At 46.3% G+C, this 16,328-nt stretch overlaps 1 pseudogene; it reads left to right on the top strand.

Annotated features, from left to right (window-relative positions):
- The first annotated feature begins 2,783 nt into the window (after positions 1–2,783).
- LOC146045068 (4-galactosyl-N-acetylglucosaminide 3-alpha-L-fucosyltransferase FUT5-like) lies at positions 2,784–3,839 on the top strand (annotated as a pseudogene).
- Positions 3,840–16,328: the final 12,489 nt, after the last annotated feature.

Raw genomic sequence — 16,328 nt, 5'->3', positions numbered from 1 at the left:
ATTCGCGGCAATCCGGCCGGCCGCCACCCCCTGCCCCCCACCCCAGCTACTCAGCAGCAATCGGCTGCCCCCATGGGCGGATTCGGGGGGGACGGGGGTTGCACCAAGGCATGTGCCCCCCCCCCCCCCTGTCGTTTTTTTTAAATAAAAACAGCTACCGGGCCGGGGGAGATAGGAGCAGCATACTGCCTGAAGAAGGGATACACAGAACCCCACTAACGAGGGAGAGAGCACACCGCGGGGAGCTGGGACCAGAGAGGTCAGCTAGGCAGGCTGCAACACCCTCTCGCCGAGAGCAGGGATCCTCACACCCCTTCTGAGGAGAACAGGAGCAGCAGACCATCGGATACCCTGTCGCGGGGGACAGACACCACACAGTGGCTATCTACGTGCTTCCTCTGCGCGCTGTGCTGGCTTCCGACCCTCACCACAGCGCGCGGCATAATATGTTAAGTGAGCTGGGATAAAGGCGATCAAGGCGGGAGGAGGAGATATGCCGACAACGCATTGTGTGAGAGTTCTATTTATGCTAATAATGTGACAGTGGGGTGATCTTTTTAATATTAGTGTAAAGGGGTGGGTAAATATATGTAAATGTGTCAATATGGTGCTTTTTTAATGTAATTCAATGGCCCCTTCAAAATATTATGGGCACTCTTGTGACTATCTTCCAGCTCAGACTAGCTAGTGTAAATGTTTAGTACAGTATCATGCTCACTGTGGGACTGAAAGCAATTGTGTATGTGAGAAGCTGGTGAGGAAGGGGGGGGGGGGGGGCGGTATCCTGTAGGTTTGCCTAGGGCGCCCAGATGCCTTGCACCGGCCCTGCGCAGATCCATTCTTTCCAGCTGACAGAGAGCGGGTGAGAGACGCGACTCTGCAGCTTCACGGGCCAGCCTGACGCCTGACTGTGACCCCAGCCGTGTGTGAGAGACACGGCGTCTGGACTGAGTTCAACTGCCGGCTTTTGGGTCAGTGTCACGGCGACGGAGTTTTCTGCGGGTGTAGAACGGAGAGTCACAGACTAAAGTATACTTACCAACTCTCCTGCCTCCCTGCTAATTTATGCTACAGCCCAACGTCACATTTGTATGGAATCTGTGAGTATGAGATTTATCTAAAGTGCACTGGACAATTTATATTAAAACCACAAGCGGTGATTGAAAATTACAAAATTGTCTGCTAACATTGTCCCCTCTTTCACTGGAAAAGCGATATCCATCCTTATCAAGGAAAGCTTCCTTTTGTGAAGCAATATTTAACTACTGATTTATTCATATATTTTTAGGTGGCCACCGATTTTTATTGTGTTGAGTTTATATATGTCTCTTTATGTATAAATGTATATAAAGAAAATTCATTTTAATTTTATATATTGATATATTCATACTAATAAATATATATTTATTTATTATCTAGTAGTGATCGTTGATTTAGCCCACGTGCACCTGCCATATAAGCGCAGTCTATATAAAAGGTCTTTGGCCATCTATTGGGTATGTCTAACACCACCATTGGGTCTGTCTAACACCGCCAATCAGGCGTGTACTCACTACAATTTAAAACGACTCTCAGCCACACCATTATATCCTGCCTGTTTCAGTTTTAATCTTCTAATTACTCTGTGTAACAGTACATGCAAATAAAGTCAAAATCATATCTGGGTGACGCAGGTATGTAGTGATATGACAATGGTGTAAAACAATTAATAATGCAGAACACACAATTGATTGATGGGCGCTTGTTTTAATGGAATACAGGTCTAAAAAGCAAAAGTCTTTGGTAAAGCATTAGGGGGTGCCTGTGCACCCTTAACACTCAATGTGCGCACGCCTATGATTATACGGGTGTGGATTAACAAATAGACAGTCAGATGGTCAACGAGTACAAATGGATGACAGTCAATAGGTTAACACATAGGATTATTAGGTTGATGTGTACAAAAAGTTGACAGGGTCAAAAGTTTACAAAAGGCCAGAAGGGTTAAATGGTTAACAGGGATATGGTCAACAAAAAAAAAACGTATACACATTTCTATTTTTAACAATATATGACCCAAATTAGGAAGTACGCATCCCCTCGCTGCCTCGCTTCACTCACCACAACATACAATTCCAAATAGTTATATTCATGGATAGTAAAAAAGGAAAGTTGAGAAACATGAAAAAAATGTGTTACCATATATGTGTCGACCATTGTCTTGTCAGCCTTTTGAACCGGTCAACCTATTGTTCCTGTCAACCTCTTGTACTGTTGACTTTTTACAAGTTCACCCTATGGTGTTGACCTATTGGGGGAAATTTACTAAGATGAGAGTTATATTTCACATGAGATGTTGCTATGGGAAACAAGTCAGATACTATCTATTATGTTTTAAGGTTCTAAATAAATAAGAAGATTATGATTGGTTGCCCGTAGCAACCTCTCATGTGAAATAACACTATTTCCCCCATTGACTGTTGACCTATTGATTGTCAATCTATCATCCACCACCCAATTTGACCTGTTTTTGACTATTATTTCTGAAATACAAAAAAGCAATGCTAGTGGTGCCAGTATGGTGGCACAGTGTACCATTAAGAAATTAGTATCCTGTATGCCACACTGCCCGGCCACCTACACCGATGGGGCACAGTTTGTTCCATTTTCATGTCTGACATAATTTCACATCATTACTTTGAGGTATCATGTTTTCTTTATTTCTCCAACAGGGATGACAATTGTGAGAAACTTCTACTCTCCAAATAATTCACAATACCGTTACGGTGGTTCTACATAACTAAATGCAGTGTTCACGGAAAACATCTTTGAAGAAATTATTTATAATATGTATTGTAAAGCTGTGCATTGCAGCCATTTTATTTCTATTGTATAACAATGTAATTCCCTCAGCAAGTGGTGCAGCTTAATATGGGAAACCTGCACAGGAAACAAGTGGACATGCTCGAATCATCTTGCTATGGACTTGGCCATTAGGTAATAAATTTCCCCTTAATGAATGTCCATCTTACCTTGATATCAGTGGTTGCGTCTATACTGCTGATATAACATTGTTTTCTTCTGCGGACACGATTGTTATCCATCACATGACTATATTCCACTCTAAAAAGTTGTTACCTCATTTACCAAGACCACCAAGTCAGTTTTGGGTATGGTTTAACAAGGAGTCCCCATCGAACAGCCCAAACTTACATTTTATGGACAATCTCATCAATCTGACCATGTCCTACAGGACTGTCTCTGACATATTCTCACCTTATGGCTGGTTGGAGGAGAATAAGGATGAAGAGAACTTCACCATCCCGCCAAAGACTAAGCTGGTGGCCTGGGCAGTCAGTAATTGGAAACCACAGTCTCGGAGGGTGCGCTATTATGAACAGCTTAACAAGTTTTTATCCATTGAAGTATATGGAAGACAGCATAATCCTCTGCCTAGAAGTGAACAGCAGCAAATACTTTCCAAGTACAAATTTTATCTGGCCTTCGAAAACTCAATTCATGAAGACTACATTACGGAGAAACTGTGGTATAATGCCTTCACATTTGGTATTGTGCCAATAGTTATGGGCCCATCTCGAGAAAATTATGAGCGCTTCATTCCCAAAGACTCTTTTATTCATGTAGATGACTTCCCCACAGCCCAGGAACTGGCCACATATATTTTAAAGTTGGACAATGATGACAAAGCCTACCAGCGATATTTCCACTGGAGGGCCAGACTTCATCCTGTATTAGGAACACACGGGAAGATTTCCTACTATTCCTACACAAAACTATTCCAAGACTTGAAACATGGTACAAATAAGTTAATTTACAGACTCATCCGACTTTATATGTAGAGTATGCATGTTGGGCAGAAAATTGTGTCCTAGGCTGTGTTGCAGAATCTTACTTCAGTTTTAGTGGAATTCAATCTCAAATGTTCTTTGACCCAGCTTTAGAAACAAATAAATAATAGGGACATTGTGTATACTCCAAATTCTTAACCAGCTACAATGGCAGAAGATACAGGCTGGTCAAAATTACACCAGTAAGATCACAAGCAAATGGGAAATCCGTTTCAGTGAGATTTATCTGGGGCTGAGATTCTGGTGCCTCCAACACAGGAAAAGCGTCAGTGAAAAACAAAACCGTTTCCCTTTAGTCCCAATAATTAGCAACCATGGTAAATTTAGCCACCCCATTGGTCTCCATATAATACCCCTTTCACATCGCAAATGCCTGGTACGACCTGGGATTTGGACACAGGCCCATCCTGGGAGCGACCCGGCATTTGCACTATTTGGTGTTACCCAGTTTATTGACAGCTACCCGGCTTATTGACATCATCTGGGGGAGCAAAGCAGAGTGGTGACGTGTCAGGCAAGGGGAGGAGGCAGCACTGAGGTGATGCTGCTGCCCCCTCCATAGAAGTGAATGGGACCTGGGTCGCTTGAACCGGAATACCCATTCAGACTGCCCAGCAACCTGAGTCTGACCCGGGAATAACACTGTTTATTCCCTGATTGGATTGCCGGGTTGCTGAACCCAGGATATTCAACATGGCCCTTTTACAGCCCACACTGGCCCAGCAATTGACCCGGGTTATTTTTGTGGTGTGAAAGGTGTACAAGTAACTGACTAACTTAATAAATAATACCCCTTTCACATCACACAAATCTACTCCACCATGGCAGCATACTTCTGGGTTACGCCCTCTCGGGTAGATATCTGGAAAGGAACACAAAAAAGACACTGCCCCTATATAAGGACCTCCTTCCCTGGGCTCTGTGTCTTAAATTATAAAGCTCCATACACATAATATACAAAAAAGAAGGGCAAGGGAAAACGGCTGCTATGGTGGAGTAGAGGAAAGCCTATTAACTGGTACTAATCTGTACTTTCCTCTACCTCCCCATGGTAGCATACTTCTGGGTATACCCAAGCAGTTTTATTTCACTGGGTGGAATAACCTCGTTTTATAACAGAAAAGAAAAAGAAAAAAGGACGGTTACTTCACCATCTCCGTCCGTAGTATTTACGATCTAGCCAGTCTAGCTACTGCTGTCATACTACTGCGCTCAATATTTTGCGCCCCATACCAGCATCTTGAGATGCCATAACGTCTACTCTGTAATGCTTGGTAAACGTATGTGCAGACGACCAACATGCTGCTCTGCATACTTCCTCTATTGACGTAGATTCTTTTTCAGCCCAGGACGCCGCCAAGGACCTGGTCGAGTGGGCTTTCAGCCCCACAGGAACTTCCAATTTCCTAATTTTGTACGCCTCACCAATACACATCTTGATCCACCTGGAAATGGTGGTTTTTGTAGCTCCCAGACCCTTATTCCTACCTTCCATAAGTACAAACAATCTTTTTGATTTCCTAAAAGGCTGTACTCTTCTTATATAAGCTTTTAAAGCCCTAATCACATCTAGGTTATGCAACCTTTCTTCTTTAGCGTTTTTGGGGTCCGCACAAAAAAAGGAAGGATTATCTCTTGGTTAAGGTGAAAACTGGAAACTACTTTGGGTAAAAAGGTAGGGTTTATTCTCAGCACTGCTTTGTCCTCGAAGAAGTTTAGAAAAGGTTCTTGTACCCACAGGGCCTGGAGCTCGGACACTCTCCTTGCCGATGTAATGGCTACAAGGAAGACCACTTTGATAGTGAGGTAGCTGAGCGATATCTCCTCTATTGGTTCAAACGGCGCCTCTGTCAATACGTTTAGAACTAAATTGAGGTCCCATGGGGCCAATGGGTTGTGAAAAGTTGGCCTGATCTTTTTAATTGCTTGGACGAACCTCTGAATGTACTTATTATCTGCAATCTTGATGTCCAACATTGCCCCGATGGCCGAAATTTGCACCTTCAAAGAATTTGCCGCCAGTTTCTTTTCCAAACCTGATTGCAAGAAGTCTAGAATGGTAGGAACTAATCTAGGATTCCTGTTATTTTCTTTGCAAAAGAATACATATTTGCCCCATATTCTATAATAAGTTGCTGATGTCGACATCTTTCTTGCTCTTAGTAGCGTATCTACTACCTTCTGAGAAAACCCTTTTCCTTTCAGCGTCCTGGTCTAAGTAACCAGGCCGCCAGGCTCCAACTTGCTGGTTGGCGTTGATAATACCGACCTTGCCGGATTAGGTCTTTGTGATTGGGTAAGACCCATGGCCCCCCTATTGACATCTTTACTATTTTGGCGAACCAAGGTCTCCTCGGCCAGTATGGCAAGACCGCTATTACCGTGGCAGTTTCTCTCTGCACCTTGTTCAGAAATCTGTGGATAATTGTGAATGGGGGAAATGCATATGCTAGTTCCACCTCCCATCTTGCTGTAAGCGCATCCGTCTGCCATGCTGTCGGTTCCCAATGTCTGGAGATGAACCTCGGGACCTTCGCATTGCTTGCCGTCGCCATCAGGTCCACTTCTGGTACCCCCCATCTCTGTGTCAACTGTGCAAACACTTCTGTCGACAATTCCCACTCTCCTGGGGTTAACCTGAGCCTGCTCAGAGCATCTGCCCTGAAGTTTTCTTTTCCTGCCACAAACACTGCGGACAGGTTACTGACATGACGTTCCGCCCATTTCAAGATCAATGCCACTTCTGACATCAGTTTCTGGCTCCTTGTACCCCCTTGTTTGTTCAGGTACATGACCACCGACTGGTTGTCTGATCTTATTATCAGATCCTTGTCCCGTATAAATTCATGAAACGCCTGACATGCCATAAACACTGCCCGCATCTCTCTTATGTTTGAATGCTCCCGGCTCATAGCCTGGTCCCATTCTCCTTGTGCCGACTGTTCCTCGCACACAGCGCCCCATCCTGTCTCGCTGGCGTCTGTAGTCACCATCACTTGGGGTCCGGTTGCGAACGACCTTCCTTTGGTCAACCTCTGCGCCTTTGACCACCAAAGCAGATCTGCGACTGCTCCTTTTGACAGATATATTATCTGCCTTCGGTCTTTTGCATCTCCATTCCACTGACTTAAAAAGCAGTTTTGCAGTGTTCTCATGTGGAATCTGGCCCATTGTACGGTGTCCAAAGCGGCTGACATGAGGCCAAGCAGTCTTATGCACTCTTCTGAGTACACCGCCCTTTTTCTCATCATTTCTTTTATTTCCTGCAACAGTTTTAGGCGTCTGTCCTTTGTTAATTTTATTATCATTTCTCTTGTATCTAAGATGACTCCCAGGTATTTTACCTCTTGTGCTGGTTCCAACTGACTTTTCTGGAAGTTGATCCACCACCCATGTTGTTTTAGGTAATCCAGTACTATACTCGTATGTGCCTCCGCCATCTCTTTGGTCTCTGTCGCGATTAGCAGGTCGTCCAGATACGGCCAGATTGATATACCTAGCACCCTTAGATTGGCCACCAGCACAACTAGTATTTTTGTAAAAGTCCTTGGAGACGTTGACAGGCCGAACGGCAGTGATGTGAACTTTTAGGTGATCTGTTTTAAACGGAATCTGAGGAATTTTTGATGTCCTACGAATATCGGGACATGTAAATATGCATCCTTTAAATCGATTGTGGTTAAAAACATCCCTCTTTCTATGTCCGGCAAAATGGACCGTATTGACTCCATTCTGAATCGTTTTATATGAACGTAGGTATTTAGTCTCCTTAGGTCTAGAATAGTTCTGAATCCCCCTGAAGGTTTCTTTACGATGAAGAATCTTGAGAACCACCCCAGATCCTCGCACTGTTTGGGAACTCTCTTGACTACTCCTTGCTCTATCATGGTTTGTAGACTACTGAATAATCTTCCAGATTGCTGGGGATAGGTGACTCCTCCATCCAATTTCCTGGTACCGTAATAAATTTTATTTTGTAGCCCGAGGTTATCACCTCTAGCACCCATTTGTCTTTTATAGACTGACGCCAGGCCTCTTGATACTGTAGCAGCCTGCCGCCCACTTTTTCCCTGGCGTCATTGTTGGTTTTGCCGAAAGGCAAACCTGCCTTCTCTGCCTCTTTGGCCACGAAAATGGGTTCTGTTGCCGAGCCAAGGCCTGCGAAAACCTCTGCCCGGCCTATATGTTTTTGCTTCCCTGAAGTCCGCTGATTGGTACCGGGGTGATTTATTAAATGTCCCTCTTCTTGCGCCCTTATCCTGGGGTAGCCATACAGACTTACCCCCTGACACTTTAGTAATAATCTCATCCAATTGCTGTCCAAACAGATAACTTCCTTGGAAAGGCAGTGAGATTAATTTATTTTTGGACTGACTGTCTGCCGCCCAAGGCTTTAGCCACAAGGCCCTTCTTGTGACCGCCGTTGTAGCGCTGGATCTAGCCGCTAAACGTACCATGTCAAGTGAAGCATCACACAAAAACTCAACAGCCACCTGTATGTTTTGTACTACCTTCATGAGCTCTGCCCTCTTGATGCCGTCCAGCATGTCGGACTCCAGGTCTTGGCACCATGAGCGTAATACTCTAGTCGTCACCGCTACGGCTGACGAGGCCTTCATTGAAGCCCCTATTGTTGTATGCTGCTTCCTCAGACTCGTCTCAATTTTTCTCTCCATTAAGTCTTTAAATATATTCGCATCCTCTAATGGGAGCGTGGTTTTCCTTGAGATACGTGCTACCACCGCATCCACCTTGGGCGCTTCATCCCACCTTTTGACCTGCTCATGGTCAAAGGGGTACATTTTGGACACCCTTAAAGGCACAGCCACCTTTTTATCGGGATGACCCCATTCCTCTTCCACTACCTCCTGTAGTGTTTTAGACAATGGGAAATGTTTGGCCTTCTTCTTTTTGTCTTTAAACAGAAGATCCTGAAGCTTGCCCTCCTCCTGAGGGTCTTCTATATTAAGCGACTTATGGCTCAAACAAAGTAGATTCTCTAAAAAATCTGGGTTAAAATTCACACATTCTTTTTCCTGAAAGACTTCTCCTTCCTCCATCTCTTCCTCTGTCTTTCCTGAGGGACCTGGCTCCTAGCCCTCTGAGTCAGAAAGTACTGCTCTGGGCCTCTTCCCTGATGACTTGGCAAAATCTTCCTTTGACATAAAGGTATCCGCCAGCTCAGTCTTAAGTAGCTTCACTAAATCTGTGATCTGTATAGATCCCATTTGCAGCGAACCTCTGCATTTGCTGCACACCGAACCTGAACATTTTTCAGGCAGCACTTTATCACAAGTTGAACACTTTCTTTTGTGCTTAGTTTTGACTTCACTTTTCTCTTTGCCAGTTTCAGACCTACAGTAGCAAAAGAAAGCCCATATTTAACATGTGTAAAACTCCCTTGCACTATAAACATATCCAGCTTCTGACATCTTCATCTTGGCTTACCCTGGCTTAACAAGCTGCTTTTTTTCATCCTCCATATTATCACTCTGCCAACACAGTATCACTGTAACAACATGTGACCCACCGTTAGTACCAGAAAAAGATAATATATCCAAGTCCCAGCAGCGCCGCTGCCTTGCAGGACCTTACCACAGTCTGCTGGTATCAGGGGAAGACTTCCGCTGCCCTGCCGTCTGTAAACGGATACGTTACACTCACGCAGCCGCCGGTATCTTGCTCCACTCCAGACGCTGAGACGCACACTGATGACCTCAGATGCCAGGTCCAGGCGCCTTTTACTAGTACTGCGCACGACGTCCTGCGTCACCCTGCACCGCGTCATCCTCGCCGCCAGACGCCACTTTCACATGGCGCCTGCACGGACCATGTATTTTTGGATACCGGCGCCATTACCCGCAACTGCACCAGGCGGCGGGGTACCCCAGCAGACGGCCGCCCCAACTGCCCTCGACAGCGGGGGTCCTCCATGCCATTACCCCTTACGGCACTCGGCAGGGGAGCCAGCTTCGCAGCCTCTTCGCAGGGTAAGCCCATACATCTACCCGGAAAGAAAAAAAAGACACAGAGCCCAGGGGAGGAGGTCCTTATATAGGGGCAGTGTCTTTTTTGTGTTCCTTTCCAGATATCTACCCGAGAGGGCGTAACCCAGAAGTATGCTGCCATGGGGAGGTAGAGGAAATAGAGTTTAGACACATAAGTTTAGAAAGGGACTTTCTAGCCATGAAATTATTATTCTCATATCTTCTCATTCCTCCAATCCTCGCCGTCTCTTTGGAACTTTGAACACTCTACTTTGCCCTGCATCACCCCTCCTCCCTTCATCCCTCACTGCCACTGACTTTGCCTCCTTCTTCCTCTCTAAAATTGAGATAATCCGACATGATATCTCCTCCCATACCTCCTCTACTGCCCACCCACCCCAATCATCATCCCGTCCCAACTACCCCACTCTGTCATCCTTCTGCCCTACTACAGCTGAGGAAGTCCGCTCCCTCATCTCATCCTCTCCCCCCTCTACCTGTCCCCTGGACCCTCCGCCCTCCCGTCTCCTCAGTTCCCTCTCCCCCACTGGCTGCTCCCACCTTGCTCACCTCTTTAACCTATCTCTTTCTTCTGGCATCTTTCCCTCACCCTTCAAACATGCTCTGGCTGGTTTACAGGCGTCTCACCAGCTACCTGTCTGACCACTCCAATCTGGCTTTCGCCCACTTCACTCCACTGAGACTGCCCTAGTGAAAGTCACCAATGACCTGCTATCAGCCAAATCCAAGGGTCACTTCTCCCTGCTTATCCTTTTGGACCTATCTGCTGCCTTTGACACTGTGGATCACACTCTCCTCCTCCACACACTCCAAAACATTGGCCTCTCTGGCACGGTCTTCAACTGGTTTTCCTCTTACCTCTCCAACCGTTCCTTCTCAGTCTCTGCCTCTGGCTCCACCTCACCACCTTCCATACTTCCCGTCGGGGTCCCTCAGGGTTCCGTCCTTGGCCCCCTTCTGTTCTCCCTGTACACCTCCTCTCTGGGTGCACTCATTAACTCCTTTGGCTTCCAATATCACCTCTATGCGGATGACACCCAAATCTACCTCTCCTCTCCTGATCTGTCCCCCACTGTTTTCTCTCAGGTTTCCAACTGCCTCTCTGCCATCTCCTCCTGGATGTCTGAGCGATTTCTGAAGCTGAATATGGACAAAACCAAACTTATTATCTTTCCCCCACCCAGAGCTATGTCCCCTACTAATATCTTGATCACTGTTAACAACACCATCATCTCCCCCGTTCCCCAACTCCGCTGCCTGGGTGTCACTCTTGACTCCTCCCTCTCCTTTGCACCCCACATCCAAGCCCTGGCCCATTCTTGCCGGTTCCAGCTACGCGACATTGCTCACATCAGGCCCTTTCTCTCACAGAGTGCAACTAAGCTGATCATCCACTCATTGGTCATCTCACGGCTTGACTACTGTAATGCTCTCCTCACCGGCCTCGCTCGATCCCAACTGGCTCCTCTCCAATCTGTCCTCAACGCTGCAGCCAGGCTTATCTTCCTCTCCCGCCGCTCTAATTCTGCCACTCCCCTTCAACAAAATCTGCACTGGCTCCCATTCCCCTACAGAATCCTCTTCAAACACCTCACACTCACATACAGGGCCATCTCTAATTCCATTGCTCCCTATATCTCTAACCTCATCTCCATTCATACACCCTCCCGCCCTCTACGGTCGGCTGACGACTGTCGTCTCTCCTCCACCCTGATCACTGCTTCCCATGCTAGAGTACAGGACTTTGCCAGTGCTGCACCCCTTCAGTGGAACGCACTCCCTCGCTCCATTAGACTCTCCCCGACCTTGCAAAGCTTCAAACGGGCACTGAAAACTCACCTATTCATCAAAGCATACCCTTCCACCGCATAAACTAGCTGGTTCTCCAACCCATTGCCTGTTTACATCCTGCTATCTAACCACCACCCACTTGCTTGCACCTCTTGTAATCTGTCTCCCCTTCCTACTAGATTGTAAGCTCCTCCGAGCAGGGCCCTCTTCCCTCTTGTCGTCTAAGCCCACTTCTCTTCACATGTCACTCACAGCTCTCCTATACTCCAACACTCAGTGACCATCTTCGTCTGCATACTCATCTCCATCATTGGCCTCAAGCCTCTAGTTGTATGTTGTTTGAGTCCTCACTACTTATATTTATACTGTAATGTGTACTGATCTGTGGTGCTCTGTATTTGTACTGTATTTTTGTTATTTATTCAATGTTATGCCAAGTTTTGTCTCCCTGTACTGTTCCTTTGTACGGTGCTGCGAAACACTTGTGGCGCCTCATAAATAAAATTATAATAATAATAATGATAAAATTATATATATATATATATATATATATATACTGTATATATATATATATATATATATATATATATATATATATATATATATATATATAGATGCGAAGAAAGAATGGACGGCACTCACGGATTTAAATCCAAAAAAAACCTTTAGTGGGGGTGTCACAAAAGACCGACGTTTCGAGGCTTCTATGCCTCTTTTTCAAGGTGTGAACAACAAGCAAATGAACACAGTGAGCTTAAATAGGAACAAAATCACTACTTACCCCGGTTCAGGTGTCCCAGCGTCTCGCTCCCGCACGCTGGCTCCGGTGGGCACTTCCGGGTTTCCCTGTGCGTCATTTCCGGATGCGTGCGACACGCTGACGTCCGTACTGCAAAGGGGCAGTCACCATGGCTACCATCTGGACGCTCTGTTCTGGCGTCCTGTTGCCATGGATTCTCACCGCGTATGCCGCTGACGGGGCGGGTGTGCCTGAAACGGACACAAAAACAAACTACAATCACATCGAAATATCACGTATAAGAATCACATGTGAAAAACAGTGAATAGGATACAGCTCCTTGCTGTATGGTGTGTTGGCTTGGCGTGATGGTGCTGTGCCTTATTGTTGTATGCATCAGGCACGGCTGACTAGTAATGTACCATTGCTGAAGTGTTAAAGTGTAATGAAGGTGCACAAAAGGTGAAATGAAAATATTAGATAAAATGGTTTAAGGAGGGTGGCAATCCTACATGTATGTGGTCCAGGGATCTCCATATGTGGATGTTCTGGAGCAGAATTAGGGAGGGGAATTGAACTCGGATGTCAATTGGCCCTGGCACTATACTGGACTGTGACTGCACAGAATGAGGGCGTTGGGTCCTTTAAAGGGACATAGGTCTCTGAGGAGTGAGGGGACATCTGGGTGAGTGGGCCTATTCTGGGGGTGTTGTGGAAAGGGTGGAATAGAGGGGGAACGGTGTGGAACTGGAGCCGGAATAGTGCTTGGGGGGGAGGGGGAGGGGGGATGCTGGGGAACACCTGGGAAATGAGGATACGGTGGGGCTACCTGGTGGGCACCTGGTTGGGCACCGGTGTGGGAACAGCGGGAAGCTGGACATCTGTGGAAGAAATGGATTGGGAGAAATGGATTGGAAAGGCGGTGGGACATGGCTGTGGGACTGGATTGGGTGGAATGGGAGTGTGTGAAGAGATGGTGTTGGACAACGGTCCCCTTTACTGAAGTCCTTTGGGGGTCTGTCTCTCAGTTCTCAAGAGTGTTTCTAGAAGACGCTCCAAGGCATTCTTTCGTTGAGTCCCCTGTGGTGTACGTTGTCATACAAGTATATCTTCTTGGCTTCCAATTGCAACAATTTGCGATTCCGATCTCCCCTGCGGATGGAAGGGGGCCTATTCGGGGGGTGTTGTGGAAAGGGTGGAATAGAGGGGGAACGGTGTGGAACTGGAGCCGGAATAGTGCTTAGGGGGAGGGGGGATGCTGGGGAACACCTGGGAAATGAGGATACGGTGGGGCTACCTGGTGGGCGCCTGGTTGGGCACCGGTGTGGGAACAGCGGGAAACTGGACATCTGTGGAAGAATGGATTGGGAGAAATGGATTGGAAAGGCGGTGGGACATGGCTGTGGGACTGGATTGGGTGGAATGGGAGTGTGTGAAGAGATGGTGTTGGACAACGGTCCCCTTTACTGAAGTCCTTTGGGGGTCTGTCTCTCAGTTCTCAAGAGTGTTTCTAGAAGACGCTCCAAGGCATTCTTTCGTTGAGTCCCCTGGGGTGTTGTACATTGTCATACAAGTATATCTTCTTGGCTTCCAATTGCAACAATTTGCAATTCTGATCTCCCCTGCGGATGGAAGGGGGAATGTGGTCTATGGCCATGTATCGGATGGATGAAGGTGGATGATTCTTCTCCAAGAAGTGCCTGGCCACCGGTTGGTCACTTTTTCTGACCTTGAATGCTGCTTTGATGGATGACCTGTGCATGGCAAGTCTTTCTTTTAAGGTTCTTTTTGTTTTACCTATGTAGTATAAATTGCATGGGCATATCACTATGTATACCACATGGGTGCTAGAGCAGGTCAGGACGTGTTTGATTTTAATGTCGGTGGGCTGATGTGGGTGTTTAAACGTGGGGCCCGTCAAGAGGAATGTGCATGTGGCACATTTGATGCACTTGTAACACCTGGGCGCTTTGGTAAGGAAGTGCTTGGGGTTCTCCTTCTTGTCAAAGCCTGTGATATCGGCGTGGACAATGGAGTCTCGAATATTCCTTGATCGTGTGAAGCAGGTCATGGGTCTCTTATTACTGAACATAGGGAGTTCCCCATCCGTTTTTACAATGGGCCACAGGGCCCTGGTCGCCCTTGGAATAATACGGCTGGCTGTGGAATAAGTGTTTTTCCATGGGATAACATTCTCTTTCTCATGGGTTTTGGTTTGCAGCAGCTCTTCTCGGGGGATCTGTCGGACCTCTAGTTCGATTTTTTCTAGGGTTTTCTTATCATACCCCCTCTCTAGGAACCTGGTGGTCATCTTCTCCAATTCTCCCTGGACCTTGTTGTGGTCACTGGTTATTCTAGCCGCCCGGATGTACTGGGATTTGGGCAGTCCTTTGAGGAGGGCTCTGGGGTGATGACTGTTGACCCTCAGTAGGTTGTTGTGGTCGGTTGGTTTGGAGAAAAGGGAGGTTTGTAACTGGTAGTTGGACATCGTTATCTTGACGTCCAGGTTAATGAATGGACTCCTCGCTCCATTGGTACGTGTACCATATTGCTGTGGCTGTCTGCTTGATATTATCCATCAGTATATATATATATATATATATATATATATATATATATATATATATATACCTACACATGCCTATACATATATGTTTATATATAAGGCAAACCTCTGCATCAAGTAGTGCCATGCATGTTGTATTGCTCGGTACCTAACCATATTGCGAAATGCACTTGATGTCTGTAGAAATGTAAATAATATTCAGAAGGCATCCACCACTACTTCCACAGCTGCTACTCATGATAATTTAAATAATTTACAATTTAAATAAATTAATATAACATATAATCAGGCTATCCAGAGATGACTAGAGGAGGATGGCTCATCTGTATAAAGCGATCACCTGAAAAAAACTGGTCATAAACTGAGTATTTGATTAAAACATCTACTGTATTATGCCCTAAACGTTACTTTTCTTGAATTTTTTGCATCTCTTCTGCTATCCTTCAGTAAAACTATTTTACAGAAATCCATGAAATGCTCAGTGCTAATGAACTTATCTTCCCTATTTCATTTTGAATTTTTTTTGTAGTAATTAAAATTGGCACTAGGTGGCATACCTTTGACAATTGGGGTTTATACAGACCTGATTGCTGCGGCACCATTTAGCAGCACTCTGCGATCGCCCTCCGATTAGATAACCGATGCCCAGTCTGAGTGAAATCCTGCCCCCTGCAAGCCTGCAAATTGATTAGTAAGGTCTGTGAAAATTAGCTGGATCATGATTCGCCTGCAATTCCATTCATAACCCACTCACCATCGAACAATTTTCCCAGTGTGTGCAGTCTGTGCGTAGTCCTGGACTTAATCGGTGGGTGCGATAGAATCAGGGTGATCATGGCAGGAGATGACGTCACACACCCTACTTCCAAACGCATGGGCATGCCTTCAATTTTCCTGACACTCCAAAAAAAACCAGCTGGTAAGCACCCCAAAATAAGGCCGTACTGGCCATCTGGCACTTCTGACAAATGCCAAAGGGGCTGATTCCTACTTGCAAGGTGGAGGCCCTGTTCACGATCGGCACACCGAAAGAGCCACTGGACTCGCGGCAGGTCCATCGGCTCTCTCTGTGTGCCGCTCTGGTCCAGGAGAGAGGAGAATAGTGGCATGTGATGCCCCCTCTCTCCTGGAAGCCAGGAGAGGCAGCGCCGCCTGCAAAGTACATGTGTGCATGGGCATGTGCATGCCCATTGTGTGGAGGCATGCGCATGCCCGATGTGTGGGAATGCAAATGCCAGGGCCGATTTGGCGACCCAGTCTGTCGCTGCCCCCAAACACTGGCTTCATATCAATCACCTTGCAATTATATAAATTCGAAACAGGTAAGTATCAACAAGGATACAAATGGGGGTCGGTCCTCACTATCAGCACTCACA

Source organism: Crinia signifera, chromosome 11 (genome assembly GCF_055691185.1).
Source record: "Crinia signifera chromosome 11, ASM5569118v1, whole genome shotgun sequence".
Taxonomy (NCBI): domain Eukaryota; kingdom Metazoa; phylum Chordata; class Amphibia; order Anura; family Myobatrachidae; genus Crinia; species Crinia signifera.
This window is presented reverse-complemented; position numbering and strand designations above follow the sequence as displayed.